At 45.3% G+C, this 12,223-nt stretch overlaps 1 protein-coding gene across 4 annotated transcripts in view; it reads left to right on the top strand.

Annotated features, from left to right (window-relative positions):
• CSGALNACT1 (chondroitin sulfate N-acetylgalactosaminyltransferase 1) overlaps positions 1–12,223 on the top strand; it is a 337,768-nt gene that overhangs the window by 111,746 nt on the left and 213,799 nt on the right. The window contains exon 1 of one of the 4 annotated variants that reach the window (XM_061404637.1): positions 7,800–8,099. The exons of the other annotated variants lie outside the window; for them this stretch is intronic. The gene's annotated coding sequence lies outside the window, so the exon portion shown is untranslated. Of the gene's footprint in view, positions 1–7,799; positions 8,100–12,223 lie in introns of those variants that run through there. 4 annotated transcript variants of the gene reach the window in all.

Consider the following 12,223-nt stretch of genomic DNA (forward strand, 5'->3'; position numbering starts at 1 on the left):
CAAAATCTTTATCCTCTATCTCCTTTGACCTCTCTACTCCCACCCTCAAGCAAAAACAGACAAAATGAAAACCAAAAGGAGACACAGACAGCTCTGGGATTTGTAATTGCAATTGTGTAGAACCAAGAAAATGCTTTTAGGTAGAACTGAGCTCATTTAGTGCCTATCTGGAAAGGCGCTTTCCTTTTGAACAAAAGCTTCTTAGTTTTCTGTGTTTTGCTTAATCTACAATTTTGTCCTGTCAGAGGTAGTTATCCTGCATCTCTGTTTAAGCACCAAAGATGGTCTGAGGCTGTGACTACAGCCTGATAATGGCCAACGGTGGCCAAAGGCTGACCACCCACGGCTCTCAAGCTGGCATGGTTTTTACACGTTCATAAGCTTGTAAAATTCAAGCAAAGAAGGGTATATATGACAGAGACCCTTTGTGGCCCGCAAAGCCCGGCATATTTACTGTTTAGCGCTTTACAGATGAAGTTTGATGAAGGCATCTGCAGCAAAGCACTGGTGCGCAGACAGCCCTGTGGGAGGCTCTCGTTTGCTTGTTTCAGGCCTTTAAGGTGATCTTATGTAAGGAGAGGGGTGAACGACTACAGGTTTGGTTTTGTTCTTCCTTTGTTTTCTCCCTACATTTCAAAATGTTTTCCTATGCTTTATTTTTTATTCTTAAACTTTTAATGTTATATTGGAGTGTAATGGATTAACAGTGTTGTGGTAGTACCAGGGAGACAGCTGGGAGACTCAGCCATACATATCCGTGCGTCTGTTCTCCCACCAAGTCCCTTCCCATCCAGTCTGCCACATATGCATACGCAGTTCTGTACAGTAGAACCAGCTGTGGTATACGGCAGGACCTTGTTGGTTATCCATTTTAAATACGGCAGTGTGTACTTGTCAGTCCCCAACTCCCCAACTATCCCTTCCCCCAGTCCTTCCCTTCTGGCAGCTGTAAGTTCGTTCTCTAAGTTTGTGAGCCTGTTTCTGTTTTGTAAATAAGTTCATTTGTAGTGCCTCTTTTTAGATTCAGCATATAGGGGAATCCAGGCTTCCCTGATGGCCCCATGGCAAAGAATCCGCCTGCCAATGCAGGAGGCACGAGTTCGATCCCTGGGTCGGGAAGGTCCCCTGGAGAAGGAACTTGCAACCCACTCCAGTATTCTTGCCTGGGAAATCCTATGGATAGAGGAGCCTGATGGGCTGCAGTCCGCGGGGTCGCAAAGAATCGGGCAGGACTTAGCGACTAAACAACAAAAACAACAACATGTAAGGGATGTCATACGATATTTCTCCTTCTCTGTCTGACTTACTTCACTCAGTATGAGTCTCCAGATCCATCCGTGTTGCTGCAAATGGCATCATTTCATTCTTTTCGATGACTGAGTGCTGTTCCATTGTATCTATGTCCCACATCCTCTTTGTCCATTGTTCTGTCGCTGGACGTTTAGGTTGCTTCCGTTTGTTGTTTTGGCTACGGTAAACGGTGCTGCAACAAGCACAAAGTGTTTTCATACACTTTACACTTTAAAAAGTGCCTTGGGACTTCCCTGGTGGTCCAGTGGTTAGGACTCCAGTGCTGAGGACATGGGTTCAGTCCTTGGTTGGGGAACTAAGATCCCGCATGCCATGTGGTGTGGCCAAAAAATAAAAAGAAAACTTTTTTTTTTAAAGTGCCTTGAATGTTGAGAAATCTTTTTTAAAGTACTTCTTTTGGAAGGCTCACATCTGCTCATAAGAACATCCGATTTTTATACCTGTGTCCTGAAGCAGGGCTGTTGAGGTCAGCCGCTGCCCACACGGGAGTGTCTGCGGGGCTCCAGGCAGACTCCCAAGTCTGCCCCGTGCTCCAAACCCCAGCAGCAGTGCTGTTTCCTAGACCTCTTCTTAGCTAGAGTAGGGCCTTTCATTAACCTGATGTGATCTGGTTTATTTATCCAATTAACTTCCGTCTACAACTGACCCTCCATCTCCATGGGCTCGGCATCTGAGGGTTCAGTCACTGCAGATTGTAAATATTTGGGACAGGAACATCCAAGGAATTTCCAGAAAGTGAAACTTGAATTTGCTGTGTGCCAGCAACTATTTACATAGCATTTACATCAAACTTACAGCTATTTACATAGCATTTACATTGTATTAGATACGAGAAGTAGAATTGGAATATCTGGACATATTTTAAAGCAAAGGAGAATGTGCATAGGTTATAAGCAAATACTGCAGCAGTTTACATAAGGGGCTTGAGCAAACCTGGATCCCAGAACTGATCCCCTGCAGATACTGAAGGATGACATCACTGGAGACAGCTCAGACTGCCCTGGGCATGGACTGGTTCAGGTGGGTGTGTAGCCCTGCAGAGGCTGTGGGAGTCCTGAAGGAGCCTGAAGACTTTACAGGGTCTTGAGGATGAGAGATGTTTGGCAGGAGACAGACGGGGTCTGCAGGTCCCTCTCAGTGGGAACACGGGTAGATTCCATGTCCCACGAGACCTGGAAACCCCGAGGAAAGAAAGGCAAGACAGCAAAATAATACCAAGTCTGCCTGGTGTTCCAGAAGTTTCCATCGTTGCTGAAGAAAGGCTGGAGAGGACGAGTGAGACCAGGTTTCGTGTCTGAGCAGCCTGAGCCTCACAGCTGGGACCAAGTGTAGGGGTTGTCTCCTGTGTCTTGGAAAATATGATCATTCAGGCGTTGAGTCCAGCCTTTTGGATAATCCGAAAGGAAAAACAACCAAAATTTAAGTCTTAAGCTCCTAAGCATACTTTTTGAAATATAGAAGGTGTTTGCTAGATGTTTCATAATCATTTTTTTCCCCCTCCAAATGTAGCATTGTTCAAGAGGAGTATAAAGCCCTGCTGAATTTGGTTAATAGAATTTACAGCAGGCAAGTCAGGCATAGACCAGATTTCATGGAAAAATTTCTAAAGCAAGGTTGTTGGGAGTTTAAATTAGATTTGAGTGTGGCTGATCACTCCTGGAAAATGCAGTCGTGCCTCACTAAATTAGAATTTAGAAATTCTACTGGGATCTGCCTGGGGTTAACAGTGTTGTTTGCTGATGCTGTGGGGGACCGATTTTGAGTTTTGATCCCAAGTATATGCATTTTCCAGATGTAATCATTTTTCCCAAGTTAATGAAAACATGGCTGTATCTGGAGTTCAGAGCCCTTACTTTGAGAACATGTCCACCAGCAATTGGGTGTTCAGTCAGGAATGCTCAACCCCGTCCCTGGTGTAATTTTCAAGTTAATTGCTTGTAGTCTCACTTTACTAAAATGTTTCCTATCTTTTCTAATAATGCATTAACTGATTCACCAGGTCTTTAAATCTTTAGGAAATACTCTTTACCAGAAGCTTATGATAAAAATTTCATTATACTATCACAAGTCTCAAAATAATGCTCTTTTGTATATGAATGAAGCTGTTGTTTTTAACATGTAGTGCTGCATGACTTTAAGTTATGTGTAATGAACATAACTGATTTTGTTTTAATTGTAATTTGTTAACGTCTGTACACATCATTAAAATAAATTTGAAGTTGGAAAAACACACTCAAAAGTCCAAGGAGTCTTTGGAGAAGTTCCCTCTCAAGAAAAGTATAGTTTTAAGAATGGAGGAGAAAAAAAAGATTAAAATACTGGGAGATTTATCAGGATTCTACCCATTCAGCTCACATATTTCATAAAATGACCTGCATATGTGGCGGGTGCTGTTGGCTGTGACGTGAGACGGCGATGTGATAAATTGTTCACTACGGCACCCTTGATGGAAGTCAGAGCTCTGTCCCTGTAGACTTTGTAGACCAGGTGCGTTGATGTTTACTGCCCTCATCAGCAGACAGGAGAGCTCAGTGAGTCTCATGTAGGGGAGGGGATGAGTCAAGACCTTGGAAGTGTCCTCGGTGGTCTCTCTGACCCCTCAGATCCCTGCCAGGGCAGGAATTCACTCCTCTGCAGGTCACTAGGATGTATACATGAAGAGTTATGCATAATATAATCAAAGAGTTGTACATAATCATGAAGAGTTGCACCCTAACTCCCTCAGAAAGGGGTTTCTAGACAGTCTTTAAAGGGAAAGGGAAGGGAAAGGGAAGTCGCCCAGTCGTGTCCGACTCTTTGCGACCCCATGGACTGTAGCCCACCAGGCTCCTCTGCCCATGGGATTCTCCAGGAAAGAACACTGGAGTGGGTTGCCATTTCCTTCTCCAAGACAGTCTTTAAAGATGTGTGTATTTCCTGGGGGTATATTCAACTCCCAGCAGAGTGCCTGGCACGTGGTACTCTGCAAACATTTGTAGAGAGAATAAGTGGACTATGGAATAGGAGTCTTGAGACTGAATCTTGGGTCTCCCTTTTCACCCGTGCAGGTCTATAGATGGGGGCCGTCGTTCGTTCACTGGTGACCGTGCAAGGCATTGTGTTAAGAACTTCCTCTGCCATTTCATTTGATCGTCACAAGAAGGGGCCTGAGGAAGGCTTGAGCTGCGATCTGTTAGGTGGTGCGGTGTTGGGTGACTCTGGTCTCAGCACAGGGCTGGGTACCAGAGAGGGTGCACAGCATCGTGTGTGCGTGGACTCCTCACTGTGCACACCTGGATGCCGCAAACCTTCCTCTGCTCACAGTGCATTTGTCAGAGCTGGTCACGTGGCACCGTCCAGATGCAGGTGGTGGAGGAGTGTGCCTTCTGTGCGCTGGGAGGAGGGGAAAGCTGGAGACTGGTGTATCATGACAGTGGCTCCCATAGGTCCATTGTACAGATGGTAAAACGGAGTGCAGGGAGGAGGGGTTACTGGTCCACGGTTACATCCCTGGAATGTGGCAGAACAAGGCCTGGGACTTAGAATTGTTTGTCTCCAAAGCCCATACTCTTAACCGCCAATGCAATGCCGCCTTTCTTAGGGAGATGGAGTTTCTTCTTCAGAAAACTTGACCTTAATGAGGGGCTGAATAATAAAAGTACTGGATTGGGGGCTGGGTGCCTGGTTTCTGGGACTGATTCTCTCACTGACCCTCTTTGCCACTTGTCCGGGTGACTTCCTCCCATGGGAATAACAGTTGCTGTGATAATGACAAAGTGCTGCATGTGGCGCGTCTGGAGAGGTGTAAGGATGTGATGCTGTTTCTGACACTGCCCTGCGCACTGCTCTTGTGTGGACTTTGCACATGTAACAGTGTCATGATTCCTACAAGGAAACAAAGAAACTTTTTAAACAATCTTGGTACATTTAGTTGTTTCCATTGTATGAAAATATCTTATATCTTACAACGTAAATTTAAATGTTTCAGGGATTTCGTTAGACTGAAATGATGCCAAGTTGCAACTAAAGTTATAAAGTCGTAGCTTTTATTCCCCCTTCCTCCCATTTTTTTAATTGTATCAACTTTTGAAAAACTGTTCTTTTTAAAGAATTGTTTCATTGAAGTGTAATTGTTTTACAGTGTTGTGTGAATTTCTGCTGTACAGCAAAGTGACTCAGCTATTGTTCAGTCACTCAGCCGTGTCTGACTCTTTGAGACCCCATGGGCTGCAGCACGCCAGGCTTCCCCGTCCTTCACCATCTTGCAGAGTTTGCTCAAACTCATGTGCATTGAGTCGGTGATGCCATCCAACCATCTCGTCCTCTGTCGTCTCCTTCTCAGTTATACGTGTATGTCTGGGGGTTTATTCTCTGAGTCATGTCTGACTCTTGCAACCCCATGGACTGTAGCCTGCCAGGTTCCTCTTTCCGTGGAATTCTCCAGCAAGAGTACTTGAAGTGGGTTGCTGTTTCCTTCTCCAGGGGATCTTCCCGACCCAGAAATAGAACCCAGGTCTCCTGCATTGCAGGCAGATTCTTTACTGACTCTTCTGTGAGTGGAATATACATGTATGTGTATATATCACACACACACATATATATATTCTTTTTCATATTCTTTTCCATTATGGTTTATCCCAGGATACTGAATATAGTTCCCTCTGCTGTACAGTAGGACCTTATTGTTTCAAGAACTATTCTTTTAAAAGTGAATGTTCCAGAAAACACTTGTAGATAATACAAATGGATATGTCCCTATAAATCCAGGAAGCTGTAGTACTTTGCCATCTGTCGATGGTGAATGGAGGGGGTCAGAGCGGTTGTGTGTTGTCTGTGGCCTAATTAGGAAAAGCAGCCCTAATTCCTTTGTGGGTGTAGAGGAGAGGGAAACTTTTTTTTTTTTTTGTCAAGTGTTAAATCACCGACCTGGCTTCCTGTTGCCCACACTTGGTGTGATTGTGGTTTTCAGCACTTGCTTGCATCTTGGGGAACTCCTGAGCTCATTGTTTCATGCACATCTCTCCCCTTGACCCCACATACCCGATCCCAGCTCATACTGGAATGTGGAGCCCCCAGGGACCCCAATTATAGGTCACCTCCCTTCAGATGGGACATCATAGATTTTTACAGTCGTCTGACTTCTTCCTGGCAGTGGCTAAAATTGCAGTGAATAATCAGATTAGAAAATAAAAAGCTTTCTGTAGAAATTTGGGAGCAGAATTCCCATTAATTAAAAAAAACATACCCGGCATATTTTTCTCAGAGCCCTTCATATAGACATGTTTGGCCTTCATTGTTTAAATATAACCCTGCTAACCCAAGGGCAAGTTATCTGTGCCCCCTCCTCTCCCGTTTGGACATAAAGCCTGTGATTGTTGATTGTTCTGGTTGGATCATTTGAAAATAAGATTTCAGTTTAGTAGAATATTTCCATTACAGGGCAATGGGCCTTTTTAATTTTGTACTTTTATAAGGGCTAGGAAAACATTTACATTTGCTCCTGGTTTTCCCTTTGCAGAATCCTGAATAGACAAGGCAGATTCATTAGAGAATACATCATGAAATGTTGCATCTCTTTATTGGTGAGTCATGAAAGTTCAGGAAAAGAGCACAAAAGTAGGCATTTATAGTATGAAACAAGCCTTTGTCAAATTATGTATGTGGTGGTTTTAGCTGACCTTGGAAGTTATGTAACGCTCTGTATGTGCTTTTATACCCCAACATGGTCTATAAAAGTGATGCTGATGCATCGGCTTTACAAAAGCCCTTCATGGCCGCCCAGCTCAGCTCCTTCCCTGCATCTCTCGGCCAGGGGAGAGAGATCACTGTGCCCACCCCCTATCCCTGTTCATGTCTGTCCACTTACATAATCACTTCTTGCAGAGATCTCCTTAGACTGTTCAAATTCCAGGTGAATCAGTCTTTGTGCATTTAGATTTCATTCAATCATAATACATTTCAAGTACCCCTTTCCCTTTTATTATTCTTTCTTTTTTTTTCCTCTATTATTGCCTTTCAGTTCCTCCAGTTTCCTGTACCTCCCTTTGGGATAACTTTTTTTTTTTTGCCATGTGGTATATGGGATCTTAGTTCCCTAAACAGGGATCAGGTATCAAACCCATGCCCGTTGCACTGGAAGCACAGAGTCTTAACCACTGGACTGGCAGGAAAGTCCCTAGGAATAGCGTTATTGATACTTTTGAGGGTCATCAGTAATCAGAGCAGTGAGCCCTGGGAGAGCACAGATCTTACAGGGCGGAGAGAAGAAGGGTAGGTCTGGGGTCAGGTTGAGCTCAGAGACAAGTGGGCATCCTTGGGGCATGGCTGCCATGCTGGACAAGTCACCTCATTTGTCCCCTGCAGGTCCTCCGTGTCTGTTTTTCGTTTCTGTTCTGCAGTCTCGGTAGACAGCACTGGGGCAGAACCTGGCCCAGGTGGGCCACCCTTGGGAACTGACTTTGCAGCTGAGGCCTGGGGGCTGGGGTGGGCCCAGCGATGCTGAGAGGTGGGGAGGGAATTTCAGGCACACAGAAAGGTTCAGCACATTAGACATAAGAAACTAGAGAGAACTCTTACTCAGCGCCTGCTCTCAAGGTACTGTCAGTACCTTGGTTGTCATGCTGGTAAGCTTGATTCACTGCCACTTCCTGCCTTTCTGAAACTGATCCTTCCTGTAACCCCCAACCTCCGGCTGCTGTTAAACTAGGTGCGTCTTCAACTTGCACTTGGGCTTCAGATTACCCTGAAGGACCTGTTGAACTGATGCCTTGGGCCAGCCTCAGCTAATGTCTTCAAGAGACACCAATCTGGTATGTTTGTTAACAAATAACCACACACACAAAAAAGGGTCAGGTTGAAGCTGAATCTGGCCTCTGTACCCCTACACTAAATTAAATTTAAGACAGAGAGTTTTGGGTGAAGTAGAAAAGACACTGATGCTGGGAAAGATTGAAGGTGGGAGGAGAAGGGGAGGATGAGATGGTTGGAGGGCATCACCGACTCAATGGATGTGAGTAAGCAGTTGGTGATGGACAGGGAGGCCTGGTGTGCTGCAGTCCGTGCAGTCACAAAGAGTCGGACAGGACTGAGTGACTTAACTGAACTGAAGAATAGAATAGCTTTATTGCTATGCCAGGCAAAGGGGGGACACAGTGGGCTAATGTCCTCAAAGCTGTGTGTCCCAGTGTGGAGGGGCTAATGAAGAGTTTCAAAGCAGTGGTTCAAAGAGGGCGTGGTCAGTTCCTGGGTGTTCTTCTGATGGGTTGGTGGACAGGTAAGTGGGAGTCAGCATCGTCAACCTTCTGCTTCTAACTGGTCTGGAGTCTGTGTGCTGGTGGGTAGCACCCTACTCTCACCCGGAGGGGCTTTCCATATCTGCAAAACAGCTCAAAGATGCTCTGTGTGTATTGACGGGGAACCAAGACCCTGCCCCAAGGCTGCACTATTGTTTGTCTTGACTGTGTGTTTCTTCTGGTTTTGTGCTTGAACCTGACCAGTTGGAGCTCAGGGAAGGTCATGGAGACTGAATGAAGGTTATTTCCTGTAATCAAATGAAAGAAGGACACAGAAAAGCTTTGTGCCTAGGACCTCACAGGGCCCTACTCAGTACCAGTGTTAATGTAGGCTAGATGCTCATCCAATGAGCGTGTTCCTTAGATTGTGATTTTCTCTATCAGATGCAAATGATATTCAGACGTCAGCCCTGCAACAGAAGTTGATAAGCTGATTCCTAGTTATTTGCTCTCCATTTTATTATCTTTTTAAAACTTTAGCCTCAGTTTTACAATATAGCTCAGCCCTGAAGGGAAGCTGCTTACTATATGTGCCGCGTTAATTTGCATGGAATATCATTAACGGAGTCTGTAGGCTTATTTCCCCATGTATGCATGTGACCACATAACCATTCTGCTAACATTAAGTTTTAAATGTTTTCATTTAAAATATCAGCCTTTGAGGGGAATATCCAAGACCTAGCTGAAGAGAAAATTAGGCTTATGACATTATCATACAAAAAAGAGAGCATTATCATAAAATGGAAAAGAAAAATAGTAAAATAAAAATCTTGCCAACTGCATATGGTAAATAAAAAAGAATGATTGCAGCTATTACTAAATATTAAAGTCACCAACTCTAACTTGCAAGAATTAAGGTTTTTCATGGAAAAGAATAAGATGATTTGGCTGCATACGAACTCAGGAAGAGAGCCTTTAAGGCAGAACCATTTCCTTAAGACATTTTAATGAAAACAGATGATGAAATGTAAGTCATTGCTTTCTTTAATGAATGATACATCTGAAACCATTGTCTCAAGGACTCCGATTTGCCTATGAAAGTATCCATATCCAAGTGGTATAAAATGATGCATTAAGTAATCAAGGTAAAAAAATTTCATAAAACCTCCGAGAGGAAGTACTTTTGTGCTATTCTTGTTGAATAGAGAATCCTAGAAGGATGTTAGAGATCTGTCTCAAGTTGAGGGAAGCACTGTTGGCTACGGATATCCGGTACCAGTGACCCTCAATTATCGTGAACACTGATTTTTGCCAGACAGGTAGTGTTGTGCAGATGTATTAAAAATAGCAAACCAGTGTGTCTTTATGGACCTGTCAGTACTTTCCAGATTCAAAAAAGCAGAGAACATAAAAAAAGTCAGCTGTTCTCTATAAAGTGGCCCCAATACTATGCAAAAGTGGGGCTTATTTCAGAGGTATTTTCTCTGGAGTTCTGGCATGTCTTATACATCCTTCCTGGGAATAATATCATGAAATTTGGGAAATTGTGTGAGAGGGCTTCTCAACTGGTTGAAAGAACAGGGGAGTGAAAAGACAAGGAGGAAAGTGGACGCTGGATACCTCAGAGCTGCTCCCTTCTGCCCATCCCTTACTTATTTGTTTTTATTTATTTGACTGCACTGGGCCTTGTTGTGATGTGGGTTCTTTAGTTGGGATGTGCAGGATCTTCTTCCCTAACCAGGCATCGAACCTGGGCCCCCTGCGCTGGGAGTGTGGAGTCTTAGCCACTGGACCACCAGGAAGTCCCCTTTCTGCCCACCCTTTAATGAAGTGACTCCAATAAGCCAAGGACATGGGGTTGATCCGAGAGGTGATGGGGCAGTGGGGAAACAGGTGTTCGCCTGGCGCTCTGGACAAGGGTTCAGCACCAGGGAGGCGGGCAGAGGGGCAGCCTGGCTCCGTGCAGGCCCTTGACTCCTAACGTGCCACGCCTTTGTGTGGGCATCACTAACGGGGAGGAGGCTCAGACAAGGGCTCAGGCCCAGGTGTCCCGGGGAGAGGACGGGGGGCCCCCTTCTCCCTCCCCTCGTCCTGTTCTGCTTTGCCCTGAGAGCCCACCCCTGGGAACAGGGCTGTGCCATGCGATACAGAGTAAACAGGTCTTATTTGCTACTGAAAGCAGAGGAGCACAGCAACTTAATTGACACACAATAGATCCAACCAGTCCATCCTAAAGGAGGTCAGTCCTGGGTGTTCATAGGAAGGACTGATGTTGAAGCTGAAACTCCAGTACTTTGGCCACCTGATGTGAAGAACTGACTCATTTGAAAAGACCCTGATGCTGAGAAAGATTGAAGGCAGGAGGAGAAGGGGATGACAGAGGATGAGATGGTTGGATGGCATCACCGACTCAATGGACATGAGTTTGGGTAAACTCCGGGAGTTGGTGATGGACAGGGAGGCCTGGTGTTCTGCGGTTCATGGGGTCGCAGAGTCGGACACGACTGAGCGACTGAACTGAACTGAACTGAACTGTACTTAGGGCAGCTGAGGACTTCCCTGATGGCTTAGTTGGTAAAGAATCTGCCTGCAATGCAGCAGACAGGGGTTCGATCCCTGAGTCGGGAAGATCCCCTGGAGAAGGAAATGGCAACCCACTCCAGTGTTCTTGTCTGGGAAATCCCATGGACAGAGGAGCCTAGTGAGCTACAGTCCACGGGGTCACAAGGGTTGGACATGACTTAGCGACTAAACTACCCCACCACCAAAGCAGCTGAGGGCTTCCAGGGAGGGAGTTCTGACCCAGCTGATGTCTGACTACTGCTATAGAATTTGAGGTGTTTTCACCATTTCATTAACTTAGGTTCTCACTTGTGTATAACAACAGTTTTAGTCAACTCAGTCTCCCATACAAAACACCATGGCCTGGGAGGCTTCAACAGCAAACGTTTCGTTCTCGCAGTTCTGGTGGCTGGGGGTCCACGTGCCAGCACGTGGGTTTCCAGCAAGGACGCTCTTCCTGGCTTTTACTTCTGCCTTCCTGCTGTGTCTTCACATATGTGGTTGAGGGAGAGACAGGACAGACAGACACACACACACAGACGCACACTCACACTCCAGGCTTTCTGGCGTCTCTTCCTATAAAGGCAAAAATCCCGTCATTCAGACTCTACCCTCATGACCTCCTAACCCTAAGGAGGCCCTTCTAAAGGCCCCATCTCCAAATACCATTACACTGGGGTTAGGGGGTCAGCATATGAATTTTGGGTGAACACAAACTTTTTAGTCAAAGCTACTTTATAGGTATAAAAGTAATATATTTTTAAGATTAATGAGTATGACATGAGATAGCCTCCGTGTATTTTAATTTTAAGGTAAAATGAGTTTCCCGGTTTATTTTGGGTTTATTAAATATCAAAGAAACAAAAAACAGACTCACACATCCCCGGAGGGCCCTCCCCCCGAGTGGATTCTGATCACAGACCTTCATCTGCGTGGTGACACTGGAGGCTGCTTTCTTGCCAAAGTGTGGGACCAGAAGCAGGGCCCTGGCGGTGGGCCTGGACAGGATCTGACCCCTGGGGACCGCTCATTGTAGCAAGACTTACCCAGAGGAGCTTTGAATGCTGTGAAAGTTAATCCAGACAGCAGAGTTTGAACCATTATCTGACTCCCGAACCCATTTTTAACAAGGTATATGT

The sequence above is a fragment of the Bos javanicus genome, chromosome 27, assembly GCF_032452875.1.
Source record: "Bos javanicus breed banteng chromosome 27, ARS-OSU_banteng_1.0, whole genome shotgun sequence".
Taxonomy (NCBI): domain Eukaryota; kingdom Metazoa; phylum Chordata; class Mammalia; order Artiodactyla; family Bovidae; genus Bos; species Bos javanicus.